The following is a 19984-nucleotide window of genomic DNA, read 5'->3' on the forward strand; positions in this document are numbered from 1 at the left end:
AAAGTCATATACGTAGGTTCATATTGACAAAGTCGTGTATACACGCAGGTTATACATTTTGAAGGCGCGTATGCGTATACGCGCACTTTCATGCAAAGAAAAGCGCGTATATGTTGGAAAACTTACCTTTGGCCCATGGTAATTAGTCCTTGGTATTTGAACCTATGGTTTTGGACCATGGTATCTCGTCAGAAGGGTTGATCCCAAAGTATTAGGCTCGTGGTATTGTGTTATTATGGTTTTGGACTATGGTATTGAGAAAGGCCCAAGACTATAAAAGAGGAAGGAGATCATTTGGAAAAGTATCTTTAGAATCAATTGAATATCTAACATGTGCTAGATCTGAAACTTTTGTGATTGGGATTATGGTGCAGATCTGGATCTGAATGAAGGACGAACCTAAGCGCATAAAGAAGGATAAGATCTATTGATGGGTCATAATATTTAAGGCTTGAATGATAGTATCTTTGTATGATTTTGATCTGTTCTGTGAGGCGCACGCTTGATGTATAAATCAGATAATCTGGGTTAATTAGTATCTAACAGTTTGAAAGAGTTAATTATCCTTTATAGATCTGTACGCAGGTTCAGTGAAGCGAAGGCGCATATACACGCAGGTTCAGTAAAGGCAAACTGCATATACGCAGGTTGCTCCACACACAGGAGCGTATGCACACAGGTTTCAGGTTGTTTAAGTAGCGTATATGTATTTTATTGTGATCTAGCTGCCTCTTTTTGTTGCTGCAGTGTTCTGGGTTCAGAATTTGGTACATGGTTACTGTCACTGTGTTCTGGGTACAGCTATCAGAGAAGTGTTTATTGTGATTCAGTTTTTGTTCGGTGAAAAGGAGATTGGTTGAAGCAGAAATTTTTGATGATTGATTGATATTCATGGATCCAGTCTTAAAAGTTATGAAACGTGGTCCCTGGAAGAAAGAGAAGGTTGTAGCCTTCAATAGGCTAGCACCTACATACTAGTATCCTGGCTAGTAAAAGAGCTAAGGGGGTTGTAGCTCCCTTCCAGGAGAAGCTGGAGAATGAGAGAGGGTTGTAGCTCTCTGCAGGTTGCAGCCTATGTACTGGTAAAGGAATGCACCAGTACATTGTAAAAGGAAGTTTCTAATTAAAAGAAGATAGAGACGAATTGCAGCAAGTGGTTTTCACCCACATTGGGTTTCCACCTTATATCTTGTGTTCTTGTGTGTGATTCTCCTCTGCTCTGTTTTACTGTTTCTGGTTACTGGTTACTTGATTTTGATACACAGATTAATAATCATCATCTGAAAGATAAAGTAAATTATAAGTTTGCATTGTATACGCGGGTTTCCTTCTACATAGTTGCGTATATACGCGGTTTTAATTAACTGAAGTAGCGTATATCATCTGGATTTAAAAAAAAGGAATATTTGACTTGATAATACTGATTCACCCCCCCCTCTCATTATTATTTCTAACAGTGGTTAGATTTGTTCAAGGAAAGGGAGGAAAGTTTATGAGAAAAGCGCAGAAAATTAGGGCAGATTTATGAGGGGTTGTGAATGACCTATGGAACATGTAGCAAAGAGAGATGGTGGTGGCTGATTTATTGACTTATTATGAGCAGAGATGTACTGCAAGAGAGCTGCAAATCAAACACTGAAACTGAGCAAGCAAAGAAACTAGCTACACCAAAAAAACAGAATTGTATCTCATGTTAACCTAAATTCTGATCTAGGAAAATAAAATGTTGAACAATGCTATATGGAAAGGAAAGCATGAATGGAGATTTATTGTAAAAACAGAAATGAGCATGACAAAATAGATCTGAAGCAAAGCATTAACCTCTAAATCAAACTACAACACTAGAAATTGCATGGAGAAGGCAAATCTGTGTTTTTATGGCAGCAAGAGGGTCTTGGCCTCAGTTCATGGTCCCAAAGGGAGGAAAGGAGGTCAAGGATCTTTTTATGGCCTTTTTGTATCCTTTTCCTATCACTGCTTAACCTACTTCATCCAACTAAAATGGAAACAGCTATGTAAATCACCAAAAGCAACCTATTCTAACCAAGGAAGAAACCTATCTAAGAGAAACTAATTCATAAACTGCAACAAAATATATAAATACAAAACAAGAGGTGTTTGGCAGCTTGGGTTGGGCCCTAACCCAAGATATTTAGCCCTCTGAGGTAACTCAGTGCTGGCTTAGAAAATATTTCATCTTCATTATCAAAATAATAGTCACATTACATGAAACTGTCCACAAAAGTAAGCTCGAAATGAGCTGAGCAAAAGCTGCAACAAAAGTGCGAAAATTTGACTAAAATCCAACAACCTACTGAGGCCCTAGGCCTCTCTATTTATAAAACTGGAGCTCCCAACAGCTCCCCTAAAATCAGGGAGGCTTGGCTACCAGGACTTGAGATAGACAACATTTAACCTTCACTTACTCGGTTGCCTCTTTGATGCATTGATGTGGTTGCTTATGCTCCGAGCTTTCTGAAGGAGGATTCGAAGTAGGGAGTCATCAATGAGGGGGACACCCTCCTATAAATCCCCTCCCTTGTCTTCCTCGAATATTGGCTACCAAATGCTCATTAAACCCTTGACTTTGTCTCAAAAGTGACCAAAAATCTTCATAAAGCACACATTAGACTTCATGGCATAGTGACTAACCCAACTCACTCTATTAGCATAAATATAATAAAAAAAATGCAATAAAATAATGAGAATGGTGGATTAAGCCAAGTTAGGATGCCAAATGAGCCCATATAATTACCCATTTATGGGGCTCATCATCACCCCCTACTGAATGTGTTACTCATCCTCTGAGCAACTAGTCCATCTCCTCATCTTTGATGGCCCTGATGGCCTCCCTAACATCCCATGCTTCTAATGTGAGATCCTCTTCCTTATCATGGAATCCTGCCTTTCTGTCCACCTCTTCCCAATGTTGTTGTTCTTCTTCTTCTTTTCCACCTTCCAATAGGCCTAGCAGTAGTGGAGGACTTAATTTTAGGCCAATCCAATTGGCCTTCAAACTCTACATAGAGTGATTGTACAGTGGCACTCTCCTTAATGCTTCTTTCATCCTTGTTGGGGAGTGATACTCCCTGATTTGCAGACTGTGTGGGAGAGTGTTCCACCTCCTCATACAAGCATGAATACAGTATTCGCCAAGTAATCTTTCCATGTCTTCAAAATGTGCAATGGCTTGGGCTTTCTCATTGATATACTTAGGGGCACTTTGAGGATTATTTGCAAGAAACTGGTGGACAATGATGAGATCCATGGGGTCTGCTGGTTCAGCTCAGATCATTAAGGGTTCATTTTTCTCTTTTTCCATCAACTTTTTTATTTCTTTTGCCCTTTTCTCCTCATGATTCATCCATGATGCCATGGCCATCAATTGCAAGTCCCCTAGCCTAGCATTGGGGTCCCATAGGTTCATATCAGTGAGGGCCAAGTTATGCAAATAAAACTCTATTATCTTTGCCTTGTCTTTTGTTGAACTTTGGTCACATAGGTCTATAAACTATTTATAATCTTGGAAAGGCATGGTGCCTCTCTGTGCCAAAGTCTTGATCTAAAACTGTAGCCATTGGTCTTTGAGGTATACTCCATATGATTTTGCTGGTGTCCTGCACTGTAGCGCCTCCATAGACCAGTTGTCCATGCATGCCAATTATGTCTCCTTTTCTTGCAGTTGTTTCCTTAGCAACTCATTTTCTGTTTCCAAGTGAGATCTTCTGATTGCCTCTCTATGTCTTACATCACTTAACTCCCTACCCATCTCTCTAAGCTTTCTCTCCATGTGGCCAACATCCTCTACCCCCTTAGATTTGGAAATTTGCATCCATCTATGGCTCCTTATTCTTTCTTTCTCCAGCTCAAAGAAAAGTGGGACTGCAAATTTCTGTGGAATGATTTTCCCCCTTCAAGAAGGTTGTAATAAAATCCCAAACTAGGTTGGGGGTCAGGTTCTTGTGTCTCTGCTATTTCACCCTTCCCCTTGGTCTGCTCTTCTGCCATTTTCTCAAGGTTTTCAGTCTCCTGTAGCTTTATTAGGGTCTCCTGTAGAGCAGTCTGTGCCTCCTGTAGGATTGTTTTTGAGTCCTGTAGTTTTATTCTTTCCTTCCAAGTGGAAGATCTAGGACTTCCTCTTTCATAAGTGATGGGGGTTTTGGAGGGAGATTCTTCACTTTTGACAATAGGGGAATCTTCAATCATGATAGGCCCTTTTGAGGATGGATGTGACTTCCCGATTTTTATTCTTGTGCTTCTTCGAGCCCTGAAATACATTGATGGTTGCCTTTTCCTCTTTTTTTTGGGTTTAACTTGGGTGCTAAGGGCAGCAAGAATAGTGGTTGCCTCTCTTTCTAGTGTCTCAGGAGACACTTTTGTCTTCTTTTCCCCTTTTTCCTCTTCTTTTGTTTTCTCTGCCTCTGCCCGCTTTTTTCCCTCTAGCTCTGTTTTGGTTTCCTTCTCATCTTGTTTAGTTTTTTCCTTCTCTGGTTTAGTCTTTCTCTTCTCTGTTTTAGTCTTTTTCTTCTCTGTTTTAGTATTTTTCTTCTCTGTTTTGGTTTCCTCCTCATCTTCCCCTTTTTTTCTCTTCCCCGTCACTTTCAAAAGGACTGAAGTCATATGTGAGGGCTTTTATATCATCTTATCCTATCATATATCTGAATATTTCCCAGGCTATGGGGATTGTGAAGGTGTGGAGGGCTTCCTCCACCAATAGTTTAATTAGCCCATGGTGAGCTAATTAATCTGGACCTCCTGCCTTCAACTTAATGCTAGATTCTATAAGGGACTGTAGGAGAAAATAGGGAATGTTGAGTTTTTGAGGTGTGGGAGTGTCCATGCCATATCTCAGCTCATGAAGAAGTCTAAAATGGTATCCATAAACTATGCTATACCTCCCTTCACATGAAATGTACTTGATGATTTGGCAACTGACCTCATCCCAAGGGTAAGGTATGCTTGTTCTTCTAATTCGATTTTTGTCTTCTACAGGATGTTCATTTGGTTGGAAGAAGGTTTTCTTGGCAACTTGACCTAGTGGCTTTTCATCTTTGCTCCAAGGTATTCCAAGTGGAAGACTAGTAACCCTATTGATAAAGTCTGGGGTGATTTCCATGGTGAGACCTCTGAAAGTAACAGTGGCATGGGTCTTTGAGTGGGGTACCAAAGAAAGGGCAAACTCCTGATCCACTTCTTCATCAAACCCTCTAAATTTTTGAAAAATGGCATCCAATTGGCTCTGGTGAAAATGGATACTACCTCGGGATGTTCATGGATCCTGACTGGATTTAAGGGCTCCTTCCTCAAGAATCCCCCTGTCATTTTTCTTGCACCCTTTTGGAACACCTTAGATGGAGAAGGAGACAAGAATTTTTGCAGAAACAGGAAATAGAGAAAAACTGTGTTTTTTTTTTACAAATAGGCAGAATTTTTTAATGAAATTCCTCTTCTTTTTCGGGCTTAATTCTTCCTTAAAATTGCATCACTCCTTGCACATATGAATATCCTAGGTGGGTTTGTACAAATCCTACCTCTTCAAGTCCAAATTTGAGCGAAAATCCCATGTTTTCTCCTGTAAAATTGCTTATTGCCCCTCCTGTAGAACTGGTTGTAGGTTCTCCTGTAGAACCTATTACTGCTCCTATAGAACCCGATAATGCTCTTGTAGAACATAGATAAGAGAAGGAGGATTGAAAATGACAAAGAACAATGGTTTCAAGGCTATGGAGGTGGTATTGAGCTTGCTGCAGCTACGGGGATGATGATGAAATGGAAGAAAAGGTGGTGGAGGATTTCGAGGGAGAGTACTTATGTCTATTTTGAGACATTTACAATGATGATGTGAGTTGGAAAAAAGGGTACGTTTCCATTATTCAAACCATTGGTCCCCACTGTCATTTCATCATGACTCCTCATGACTTCTACTCACAATCACTTCCCATCATTTGCATCGGAGTTTAGACACCCACCACTACTTGTCCTTTGTATTTTCTGTGAGTTGACTAGGCACACGTGTGGTGGGATCTTCGAATGGCCGTAGTCAAACTGGATGAGGGTGACCAATTAACTAGCCACCTTTCTAGTTTAACACTAACCATCTCATTCGTTCAATGCAATTTTTGAATTATACAGATGCAATAGAGGAGAGGGTTAGACACTTACCTGCAGGTCGAATGTTCGTGTTGTGGTGCTGCTTGGTTCTGTTGCTGCCGCATGCTTGGATTTCAGTGGCTGCATGCCTATATCCTTTCTGCTATTATGCTTTTTTCTCCTTGATATGTGGCTCGTTTGTTTTGTACAGGTACCCTTTAGTTGAATCTTGCTTCGGACATCCTCTGTATTCCTGTGGCTACACCTATTTTGCTGCTAGAGCTTGATTTTAAGGGGATTAGTTGCTACAGGAAATCCTACAGGAGCTCCTGTAGTTGCTTCTCCCTCTAAAATTTTTAGCTGATTCTTATGCTGGGAGCTATGAGGATGCTACTAAAGATACTGATGGCAATGGAGAGGTATTTGGTAAGCTACAGGTGAGTTGTGGAGGTGTTGTTCTTTTTATTTCCTTATATTTTTTTAAAACTGGTTTCTGTGTTTTTGCTGCAGGAAGGAAAGAAATCAATGGAAATGAGGTGGTGCAGGTGTGGGATGGAGGGTTAGGAAGGTGGATAGATATAGGATGGCCTACATGCTCTCTAGGAAAATCTCCAGATCCTCAAACTGTTTCTAAAAGCTATTTCAGGCTCTTTGTGATTTCTACCGGAGCCTCATATAGAACACACAGGGCCTCCTGTAGGATGCACAGTCTTCAAAAAAAACACAGAGAGGTGGAAAAAAAAGGTCAGAAATGATGGAGAAGAGGATAGAGGATGAGTAATAGGCTTTGTGGCATTTCCTCTTGCTTCATGTGGTCCACATGTAACCTTGAGTCATAGAGCAGCACCCAATCTCCTTCTTTGCATTGCTTCTCCCTGATATTTTTGTCGTGCCATATCTTCCTTTGAAGCCGGACTACCGCTGTGTGGAGAAGGGCCTGAAATATTTTTTCATCCAATCCATTGAGCTGGAGTAACCTTTCCCTTTGTGCATGGCTGAGGTCTAGGTCTAGTTGAGCTGCCATCCTTAGTGTATTGTATTCAAATTCTATTGGCAACAAAGCCTTCTTCCCATAGACTAGTTCATAGGGTGTGAACCCAGTGGTGGTCTTCCATGTGGTGTTGTAGGCCTAGGTGGCCTCAACCAATCTATATGCCCAATCTTTTATGTTGTTGCTCACTACCTTGGTCAGAATTCCTTCCAAAGATCTGTTAGTGACTTCCACCTGCCCATTGGCTTGTGGATGGAAAGGGGTGGAAGTCCTGTGCTTGATTTTATGATGTGTGAGCAGGTCTTCAATCAAAATGGAAGTGAACTGACTACCTTGATCTATAACAAGTTCTCTTGGATACCCAAACTTATAGAAGATTTTCTCTCTTAAAAACTCAACTACCTTTTCCTCTGTTGTTGCCTTGATTTCTTTTGTCTCTGCCCATTTTTTCAGGTAATTAGTGCACACAATGATGTATTGCCTTTGTTTTGGAGGAGGGTTGATAGGACCCACAAATTCCATGCCCCACTTCTAAAATGGCTCAAAATTCACTTGAGGTTGCATGGGCATCTCATCCTTTGGAGTAGGTTTCCCCATCTTTTGGCACCAATCGCATTGGCTGGTATATCTCTTCACATCTTGATGAAGAGTGGGCCAATAGTAACCTGCTTGCAAGATTTTGAAGGCAGTCCTTTTTGCTGCAAAATGGCCTCCATAAGGCCCATCATGACAGGTTAGGAGAATGTCAAAAACTTTCTCCTCCCTGACACATCTTCTCAAGATCTGATCTGGGCCAAGTTTGAAGAGATTGCCCCCAATCCAAGTGAAAGGGGCGCTTTTCCTCACGATCTTGCTCTTCTCTTTTGAGGACAAGTGTGGTGGGAACTGTGCTGAAACCAAGTAATTTGCTATATCAGCAAACCATGGAGAGAGTTCTGAGATATCAAATAGGTTCTCATCTAGAATTTTATCATCCACCATTCCTTCCTCACCTGCAGGAAAATCTATTCTAGAAAAAAAGTCAACAACAACATTTTATTTACTAGGCTTATCAACAATGGTTAAATCAAAATTCTGCAGTAAAATCAACCATTTAATAATGAGAGCATATACATCTAGTTTATTCATTAAATACCTAATTGTAGCATGATCAGTGTGTACAAATGTTTGATAGCCTATGATGTAATTTCTGAACTTATTTAAGTAATGCACTACAGTTAGGAGCTCCTTCTCGATGATCGTGTAGTTTAACTCTGCCTTGGATAAATTTTTACTTATAAAGTATATGGCATAAGGTAATTTTTCATCAATCTACCCCAAGGCTGCTCCTATTTCTTTGTTTGAGGCATCTGTGTGAATGTGGAAAGGTAGGGCCCAGTTTGGGCCTCTCAACATTGGGGCAGTCACAAGTTTTCTTTTCAAGGTATCTGGGGCTTCTTGACATGTTTCAATCCATATGAACTTGACATATTTTCCCAAAATACCAAACAACGGAAAGGCTAACTTACTGAAATCTTTAATGAATCTTCTCTAATATCGTGCTAAGCCTAGGAAACTTTGGACATCTCTCACCTTTTGAGGAGGTGGGACCCTTTGGATGATGGCAATTCTGTTGGGGTCCACCTGCAATCCTTGTTGAGATATTGCATGACCTAGCACAGTCCCTTCAGTCATCAAGAATTCACATTCTTCCGGACTGAGGGACAAGTTCATTTCAATACACTTGTCCAAAACTTTTCCCAGTTTAGATAAAGCTTTTTGGAAGTTAGAACCATAAGGAGTAAAATCATCCATATATATTTCCACTACATCATGAACCAGTTCAGAGAATATACTCAATACTGCTCTATGGAAAGTGGCGGGAGCATTGCACAAACCGAAAGGAAGGACCCGATATGCAAAGGTACCCCAAGGAAAAGTGAAGGTGATCTTATCTTGGTCTTCCAGGCTAATTTGAATCTGATTGTACCCACTAAACCCATCTAGGAAGGAGAAAAAAATTTCCCTGCCATACCATCTAACACTTGATCTATGAAAGGCAAAGGAAAATGGTCCTTTTTAGTGGCCTTGTTCAATTCCCGATAATCAACACAGATCCTCCACTTACCATTTTTCGTTGGCACTAGCACCAAAGGAGAGACCCATTCACTGTCAGAGATGGGGTAGATGAATCCTGCATCCAGTAACTTTTTCAATTCTTCCTTGACAATGTCTTTAAGGGTTGGATTCATCCTCTTTTGAGGCTTCCTAACTGGTTTGCAATATTCCTTAATGTAAATGTGATGAGTACAAACTGAGGGGTGCACTCCCTTCATCTCCTTATAGCTCCAAGCGAAGGCATCTAAATGTTTTCTCAATAAGCTGCACAGTTCCTTCACTTGGGAGGTGGATAGGGATGAGTTGATTTTCAAGGTTCTTTCTAAGCCGAACTCTATATTTTTAACACGGAAAGAGGTCAGGTTGGTGACACAGAGATCAACTAGGATGCCTTCTAGTGCACCTAGGACAAAAAATGGCCAAAGCCCTCTCTGCTTCCTCTTGTTTCCTTTTGATATGCAATGTATCCATTTGCATGGCAAGATTTTGCAGCATCTCACTCTTGAAGTCTTCCAGCATATTTCCAAGTTCACCTTTAAGGGATGAGCTGGATGAGGAGGTACTGGATGTGGGTTGACTCCCCCTACCTCTCTTTCTAGCTGCCCTAGAATGGTTTCTAAAAACAGTATTTATGTCTTCATAAGGTAGTTGGTAGATGTCTCCTCCAGCCAGTAAATGGAGGGTGTCTATAGGGTCTTCTGGAATTCCTTTGAATAGGACCAACTTCATAGATTCGGGGTCAAGTGTGCTCCTGGCCCTTTTATAACTAAGCTGGAACATTTCTTCATAATCTTCCAAGGATTCATCACTTCCCATGGTCATTCAGAATATTTCTTCCTTAGTATCTTTTGACCTACAGTAGTCTCGATATTTGTTATTAAAGGCTTGTTGCATCTGAGCCAAAGTTGTGATGCTATTTCTAGGTAACCCCATGAACCAGCACAATGCTGCATCCTTGAGGGTAGAAGGAAATAGCTTTAGCTTCTGCTCATCTTTTGCATAGTCATAGGTTCGACAGATAATAGCAAATTCAAACAAGAAGGTGTTAGGATCTTCTGTAGTCAATCCATGGAAGTGAGGTAGAGCTGAAGGGATTATGTTCTTCATTTTAATGTCCCCATTGGTCTCTCAGATGGGAAAGGTACCCTCTACTCTTTCTCCATTCCCCCTAGAATTTCTGTTTTCAACCATTGTCTCAGGAGGGATGTTTTCTTCTTCTTCTCTTATAGGTTCTTCAAATATCTCTGGTTGTTCCCCTAAAGGTTCTTTTGGATCACTGCCACCAAAGAAGAGAGAATGGTGGCTTTTTGTTGTGGTGGGGGTGTTGGGTGGGAATTTCACTTAATTATCTCTATTCCTATGAGGCATGAAAGGAAATCTCTTTTTGGGTGATTTTTGTTTTTTTCTGTATGTACCTACAAAATTGAAATTGATTGAACAAACAAATTGCAACTACTGAAATGAACATGTTGAAATAGAAATTGTAGAATTGAAAGGACTAATCTACTTTCCCTGAAATGGAAAATGTAGAATTGAAAGGACTAATATACTTTTGATGAAATGGAAGTTTCAGAATTGAAAGGAATAATCTACTTTTGCTGAAATGGAAATTGCAGATTTGAAATGAAAGCAAGGAAATGCAGAAATTGAAAGAAACAACTACTCTACTTTTGCGGAAATGAACTACTTAGCGGAATGTTGCAGTAGAAAATAGAAGAAAAGAAGTAATCACAAAATACTTTGACGCTTCCACGGCAACAGGACCAAAAAGTCGTGAGCACCAATATTGCAACAATAATGTTGCAACTCCTTAGGCTTCCTACTTTACTTTTATCAACCTGGTAGTTCGTAACAAACTTGGAAGCGACGATGTTGTATGCGCAAGTACTAGTTCTTACTGCGGGCTATCACTTGGTCAACTGGTGCAAGATCACTAGGAGCTCAAGCAAACTTCTATGATTTCCAGAAGAAGCTTTATGTGTGATGAAAGATAGAAAAGCTCACTCTACAGAGGCTACCCTACTTGCAGAAAACAAAAGAACAATGAAATGTAAAGTAACCCTAGAAAACCATAATTAGCCAACTAACCCTACTTTTGCAGAAGGAGAGATGAAAAACCATAAAATTAATGCCATTACCTACTGAGGAAGTAAACAACATCTATTCAAGCTATTTCTAGGAGGAAATGAGGAAAAAACATTTGGGTTTTTATGTATTTTATGTGAAATTGTCATGCATGTAATTTATTGTGGATGTGGTAGCGATTAGGTGGCGATGGAGGGTGACTTTGGAGTTTTCAGAGGTGTAGGAAGGTGTGTATGGGTCCTAGGAGGCCTCTGGTAACCTTCTGGAGGCTTTCCCTACAATCGGACTTTAAAAAGTCACCTACAGGAATTTCTACTGGAGGCTGTAGGGGATCTACAGGAGGTCTATAGGAGGATTTACAGGAGGATGCCGAGAGCTGTTTTAGAGGTTTTGAAGGTAGAAAAATGGTTGGAAATGGTAGCTAAGGGCTATAAGGATGTGTTAAGGTGTCTGGGGTTCATCAGGGAGGATTAGGAAAGAGAGGGGTGGTTGGATTTGTTCAAGGAAAGGGAGGAAAGTTTATGAGAAAAGTGAAAAAAATTAGGGCAGATTTATGAGGCGCTGTGAATTACCTGTGGAACATGTATGTTACCGGGAAAAGTGTCTATTTATAACTGCTCTATCCCACTAAGGTGTGACAGCTGCCTTAGAAGCAAATAGAGAAAAATTACTTTTGTATTTCCTTTATGAACTATAGACAGAGAGGAATAGAAAGAACCAACCTTTGTCTTGCGTTAATCCTTTGATCCAATCCCTCTCTTCTTTGACAGCTTCCAGCTACTTGCTCCCTTACTTGCCCAGCTTCACCAAGTACCTGTAAGATCACAGAAGAAGAAAACTATACAAAGAGATGGATCTATATTCATAAACAACTTAGGATCATATTTAAGTTAACCATACAAATGTAACAAGCATCAATGATACAAAAGCATGGAGGAAAAACTCAAATAGTTTTTATTGATAAACAAGAAGATCCAGGAGGAGTTACAACCGATGATTCCTGACCCAGCATCAACCTCCCAACAAAGAAGCCCCTCTTCACCTCCAAAAAAGCATAAATCACCCAATACTCTGATATTTGTCTCAAAACCAACAACAATTCCTTACAAGGATGACGGATCCATATATAGATGTATGTAAGGAGGATGAGTTAGCTTGTGATCTGATTAGTGTCTTCTCTCTATCAGTTCTTGCTTCCACTTGGAGACTAAAGGCCTCTTACTCATCCTTGGTCGAATTCAGTGAGGCAAGTGTCATAGGAGAAGATTCTGGAAGCTTCCATTGTCTCTCCACCTCGCAGAATGACACTGCCATTTGTCATTTCTCGCCAAACGCACCCTCATAGTGCATTTAGGTGTGTTGTAATGCACCTAGCTAGTGTGTTTAGGTGCTATGCAATGCACCTAGCCAGTGGAGCAGCTGAAATGATCCTGTTTTGACTTATTCTGAGCAGTTTCTGGTGGAGAACTTCTGGGAGAAGCTGTAATTTGTTGACCTTGTTCCTTTAGGGGTTAGAACAACACTTTTAGGGACTTAGGAGCCCTTGTTTTATGTACATTTCATGCTTGGAGTTTCAAAGCACAAAAATGTCTATAACAGTTTCCCCCTAAAGTATGAGGCTGTTAATCGGGTGAAATGCTTTATTATGAGGATCTGAAGTTCTTTCAATGCTGGGAGGAGACCTGTAATAAGATACAATACAATACATTATCTTCATTCTGTTTTTCATGATCTAGTTGAGGCGGGCATTCCCATGCTCAACTTTATAAATTCATTTTCATGTACATAGGACAGACAATCGTCTGAGTGTAGACTGATGATTCTGATAGAGCCATCATCCTTTTCGTAGGATGATTATCTATGTTGCAATGCTTGTACATTTAACGTATTTATTTCCCTAAATATATATCGCAGCCCGGATGGATGAAACTAGATCCAGGGTCTTCAATCTCGTCCGTCTTTACTCAAAGTACAAGTCGATCCATGTGAGAAATGTCCTGAAGTCGAACATGGAAAGACATCGCTTGATTACCAGTCAATGATGTAAATTGTTAACAAGCGCGAGAGGAATCACCGATAATGATAATGATCCTCAAGGTACTGCAGTACAATTCACGTGGTGTGAATAAAGGACTTGGCGTCGAACACCACGCAAAATCTTCGTTCGAAGGTCATTGATGTAAACCTATCGCCGGAAGTGAGAAACTTGCCATTGAGGCATGCAAGCTTCAAAGTAATGAATGGGGTGTTCCTAGACCAACTTCTTGGATAATGAGCTGATGTCGACAAGAAGTGATCCATCACAGGAGGACCTTAATGAATCCCACATCAATGACACGGAACGGAGCAAATGATTTTGATGGAGGTGAAAACGATCTGATGATATACGGTTCAGGGTGGTGGTCATGAAAGAATGGAGTATAATGTATGGCAGTGGGTGGGACACAGGTGGCTTCTCTAGATGACTTCTCTTGAACATGTTGGCGACACTGATTTGATGGATTGGTAGCATTAACCCCAAATGTGGATGGTATGGTGTGACCATGGCGATGTGACCGGTGAATGAAACAACCCAACCCGACTCGGACACGGAGTGGAAGTGTCATGTTCAAGAGCGACTTGCTACCAATAAAGATTCTTTGAGTTTTCTTCCCAATTTTTCCCCAGTCACTGCTGACCAGTACCTCTTTATTTTTGTCAAGCTTGAGGAGGATAACATATGCTTGTTCTATAATTTTCCCTTCGGGCAAACCCATCGCTATGTTTTAACGAGCCTAGCGATAGTGAAACTCGTTCTCGTCTAAAGACAAGTTTGTCGTTATTAATCTTTTTAACGAGTTTAACGACAAAGATAACTCGGTCCTTTTCATTTTTAGAGAGTCTGAAAAGGTACATAAAGGTAACTCCAAAATTCCTTTTTCGTCATCTAATCCCTTAAGTCCGAAAAAGTATAAAACAATACAGAAGGGATGAATTTTCAATAGCTTTAACGAGCCGAACAAAACAAGCGCTCGATCTTTTTGTGCAATAATCCCTAAGGTCCAAAAAGATTAAAATCTAGAGGAGGGATAGCACTTTCTGTCCCTTTAACGAGATGGAAGGCCAAGGACTCGGCAATCTTTTCATATTTTACGAGTCAGTTGAAAAGAGCTTAAATAAGACTCGTCTTTTGAGGAACGAGTGATAAAATGGGTAGCAGCTGATTCCAGGTAAGGTTTGGAATTTTCCAATCACGGCAGTGTCACAAGGATGGCTAGTGAAATCACTCTTCGCAGTTGTTCCTCAAAATGGGTAAACAATCAAGTGGAGGTGAATGATCGGCCAGTGAAAAAGTGGAGGTGACGGTGCAAACACGACCAAGGCTTTAATGGCTGAAGTACTTCATTCACGGTGGTTATTTACCGGGGAATAATTCATTTTTTAACGAGCTTAAACACGGGTGGAAACATTTTCTCGGTGCGGGTTTATTTTTTAACGAGCTTGAACCTTGCGGTAACACTGCTGGATTAGATGGTCTTTTTTTGATTTTACCATAAATAGCTTTGTCCTTTCAAATATCGTACTGGTTTGACATCTGGATACATCTTAATTTCATGTTCAACGATACTCGAGTCAATGCCTGGCATTTCACTGTATGACCAAGCAAAGACATCTCTGAATTCGCGAAAAAGAGCGTTATATATTTCCAGTTCTGATGGAGAACAACATTTGCCAACATAAATATTCTCTACAACATCTGATTTGGTTGAGATATGTATGGCTATAGTCTCTTCAATGTTGGACAAGTTTCGCTCGGAATCCACCGTATTTACAGTATTTGACAGAAAATCAAAGACTGAAGGATGATAAAGGTCATTTTGAGTATCTTCTCCACAATCCGGAAGAAGAGAACGATGGTGGGAATCATTCCATGGTGCTCCTTCAATTACCATTGATTGGACAATTCCTTCGTCGGTGACATGCACTCGCAACCAAGGATCTGAAGGAGTACCATATTCTCTAGACCTATCTATCCAAACGCTTGATGAGCGTTGATTTGGGTTTGCCTCCCATGCTAGGAGAATTGATTGTTATAATATTTTTGTTGGGCTTGGGGGAAAAACCACTGCATGATCCATGTTGATATCATTTTCTGAGATCTTTGTAGAAGATATCATGTTGCAGGTTCCTATCGACGCTACTTCCGCCATATTGATTGGAGGTGGAAGAGCAAAAGTTCCCATTAGTATAGGATCTTTTAGTAGGCCTACTCCGATATTCTGAAGAGAATGGGGGCTTCCATGGATCATGGGAATGCTTCCAGTAACTTAAGAACCATTGGGGAGGAAGTTTTGCTAATCGAAGATTGTAATCCCTCCTTGAAAGGGAAATGCAATCTTTCTAAAATAGGTCGACACAACAGCTGCCATGGCATAAATCCATGGTCTTCCTAGTAGGATGTTGTAATCAATATTTCCATCGATGACTTCAACATCTATTTCTACCGTTTTCCCTCTTAGTTCAACTTTCAAGTTATTTAGGATACCATATGGGGTATATGTCCTTTCGTCGAATGCTTTTAATGTCGTCGAAGATCGCGACAAGGTTGGAGATCCTAAAGTTTTCTAGCAACTCATCGACATAATGCATGTAGATGCCCCCTCATCAATAATTGTTCGATGAGCAGTTTTGTTGAGGGCTTTCACTTGAACAAGGAAAGCTAGTTGAGCTGGTAACTGAGGATCATATCCTTTATGATCGAAGGATACAAGATTGGAATCCTTTGGGTCAATCCCACCAATGGCTGATAATAAAGCCTGCCTTTGGGATGGGCAATTTTGTAGTACTTCAAGAGTCGACATAGCAGATGGCAATTGGGCCAAATCTTCCACTATGTTATAATGTTGTGCCGCTCTAGCGCGGGGATTAAATGTCGACTTGTGTACTACTCCCTTTGGCGGTTTTATCGTTAATTCAGGAATGGTGGGTGGCACAACTTCTGTCGAAGTTGTTGTCGAACTACTTGGTTGATCTTTATCCTTGTTGTTCGACAGTTGTGGATTCCCATAATCTTTGTTCCTTGTCGATATCAAAGCATCATTTTGCTGTTTTGAAACTGACAACATTAGCACTTGACACCTGGAAGCATCTCCACTTTCAACCAGATTTGTTCATGGATTTGGAAACAGATCAGTTAACACTGCGGAGGTTTTTGAATTCTTGAAGAATTTTTTAAGCTCAGCTCTATGTGGACAATCTGAGGTCCAATGATCCTCATCGCATATAAATCATGGATTTTTTGGTTTCCTATTTCCAGGAGGGTTTGAAGAAGATTTTTCAGGTGATGATTCCTCCTGTTTCTTCTTCTTCCCTTTTCCTTTCTTCTTGCTTCCTGGTTGTTTGGTTTCTTTGTCTTTGTCTGTCGACATGGCATTTACTTCCGAAGCAAGAAGCTCATCTTTTGCATTTTGACCTGAAATCTTACGGGCCTTTTTGGATGCAACCTTTGTCGATTTCATGTCTATCGTGCCAATCACGCCATCGCCGGCATGAGAGCCATTGTTTGATTTAGGAGGAGGAGGAATTGAGAATTTTGTTCTAGGGGCGTCAGGTATTTTGTTGTAGAGCGTGCCGGACTGAGTGTAGATCAAATCCAGATATTGTGCACGAGCGATAACTTGCTCTTCTGTTACGACTCCCCCTTTTGCCACATCTTCCATGATGGAAGGTAGTAAATGACTTGATAAACCATTCAGCTAAGAGCTGATCAGGGACATACGTTTTTACCATCCTACGACGATGTCACCACTCATGTATATGATCAGATATGTGAGTGGTTGTTGTCTGTTTGAAGTTGGTAAGAAGTTTTGTTCCCGTTTCATACCTTATTGGTAATTGAAAATGGGTTAAGAAGGTTGTGGATAAGGTACTGAAGTTGTCAAACGAAGCTCTAGGCAATTCAATGTACCATTTTGCCGCCGGACCCATTAACGTCCTCTGAAAGAGGCGAAGTCTTATCAAATCATCATTTAGGGTGTTTGATGAACACCATAGATGAAAGGTCATCACGTGATTCGATGGATCTTCACCCGGATTTCCATTAAACTTAGGAATATCTAATGGAAGTTTATGCGGAATCGATGGCCACCAAGGGGCTTAAGAAATTGGATCGTTTGTTAACCGATTTAGATCAGGTAACTCTAAGGTTGCCACAAAGGGTAACTGTTGATTCAGGTTAGGTGAAGCATACCCAGGAGAAGATGGAATTGCCTGAGCAGTTGGTCTTTGCATACCGGCATAATGCATTTGATACTGGTATGTTTGGTAAGGTTGGTGGACATGACCATTGTAAAATGGTTGATTTTGACCGTTTTGAATGTACGGCTGTCCACTGTTCGCAAAGATTTGCTGCTCAGAACCTTGGTATACTTGTTGGAATTGCGGTTGTGGGTATTGCACCAGCCATGGTTGTGAAGCCATGTGCTGTTGTGCGATACTAATCGTTTGACCAAGGTGAGGGGTAATTGTACCCGTCTGGACCTGTGTCGCTCCACTAGTCGACAATTGTGGTTGAGTCACAGGGTCAAAGGGCTGTTGCACTACAACCTGAGAAACCTGAGGTTGGCATACAACAGGAAGCATTTGAACTTGCGACACCGTCACAATAGCTGGCGTAGTCGGGATATTCGACATAGATACGCATTGTTGCATTGAATACACAACTCTTGGTTGTTGAGGTAGTATAGGTACCCAACCACTTGAGGTAATTCTAGTGTAACCTAAATGTTGTTGTGAACTCCCGTATGGATATCCTCCCGGAGGGGATAATGAAAGGGCATACTGACCCCCATACAGTGGTAATCCAGAACTCAAGGGAATTGTTTGCCCTTGGGGACCGGAATGCCCAAATTGACCTCCAAATGGATCAATTTGTCGAGACTCAACATAAGAGTTTCCGGATATTATTCCGGATGAACAAATAGGATGGACCATACTGTCGAAATAGCCCCTGAGTCGGCTTCTTCTAGCAGTTGAGAGCTAGTCGGGACAGATGGTATACCGGTGAACATTGTCGGAGTGATAGCAGGGAGTTCTGTCGTCGCTGTGTCAGATGACACAGTCCTAGATGTTGACGATTATTTAGACATTTGTAGTCTATCCAAAAGATTACCTAGCGATTCTACAGGAGCTTCCGCTGGTGGTAGACTAACTTCTGATGAAGAAGGATATATAGTGATCCCGACTCCAAAGTGCGTTGGAGTACTTGTTTGAGGATCTTCTACAATTTCTTCAATTGCAATTAGACCATGTGGAAGGGGAAGACCGTCAGGTCCGTAAAATATTTCTGGTGCCGAAGAAGGTGTGAAATCGGCAGCGACAGATGTTTGAAGAGTAAGACTCTTCGAACCGGTTGTAGATGGAACTGGTTTGGTAACACAAGTGTTTATTCTCAAACTAGGATCAGTATCACTATCCTTCTGTGGCTATTGAACTTCTTATGTAGAGGTAGGGATTCCAGAAATGTTTGGAGTAACCGGAGTCTCTGATGTCGTCGGAACACTTGTTCTAACTTTAATAGGAGATTTGGAACCGGTTAAACGAGTTTGCTTTGTCCGTACTGGTTTCGATTCCGGAGACAAAGACGGTTGACTCGTAAGCCTCCATGAACGACGGGGTTTCAATTGACTTTCTTCCATGATTGTGGATTACTCGATCAACTAAAATAAAGGGAAGGTATGTTTCCGAATTAAATGAATTTTAGACGCTTTGACACAACTTGTTTTTTCAGTTTTTAAGAGTCGAGAAAAAACAAAAGATGACTCTAGTCTCCTTCGATTTTTAATGAGCCTGAAGTGACAAGTGCTCAGATGGACCTTTTCCGTTAAGGAGTCTGAAAAGGAACGAAAGGGACTGCTCTAGAGATCTAGGTAGAGGGAGTACCAAACCAATCGCAAAACTGCAGAATACTTTTTACGGTATGGCAATCAATCTTCCCGAATGTTGTGTTCAATTCATTGCGATCGATAGGGCGGCAGACACGGCTTCCTATGGATAAAGGATTTAAGCCTATAGGGGTCTCCCAAAATATACTCGACGGTACGTGGGAGCACAAGTCCGTACTGGCACTTATCGTCTCAAAGTGGAGGAATCACCCAACCATCAGTGAGGACAACAGTTACCAGGCTTTACGACACCGGAATACGTCTCTAGCCTAGACCTCTAAATGTTGTGCGTTAAGTTCCAAAGCATTGTTCGATTCATTCAATTTATTTTAAGTTGATCTTTCTTATGAATTTTGCATTTTGGGTTCACCACGAGATGTAGATGTAATTCCTAAAATGCAATCTAAAGATGATAAACAAACTTTTATCTCTTTTGTGCAATGAAAATCCTAGCTACTAGAGGAAAAGAAAGACACAATCTTTTCACAAAGAGCAAAGAGCACACTATAAATGCACTTTCCTAAATCAAGCCAAACAGAGTTTCAATTATGCAAATGCACATGCATGTATTTGTTTTTGACTTTCTTAGTATTGATGCTAAAAAGAAAGTTGATGTACAAATCTGAATTTGCTTTCAAGCGACAAACACAAACAAGCTTCTTTTCGAAATCAAAAGATAGAGATGATTACGACACTTTACGATTTTGAAATGAATACTCGTTTTTGACACTAGAAAGTCACAAATTCAGACCAAAGGAAATAGTAAAAGTATAATTGACCATCGACAGCAATCAAACTT

This window comes from Pinus tabuliformis, chromosome 6, assembly GCF_031772625.1.
Source record: "Pinus tabuliformis cultivar Carrire ecotype Pingquan chromosome 6, CPIR1, whole genome shotgun sequence".
Lineage (NCBI taxonomy): Eukaryota > Viridiplantae > Streptophyta > Pinopsida > Pinales > Pinaceae > Pinus > Pinus tabuliformis.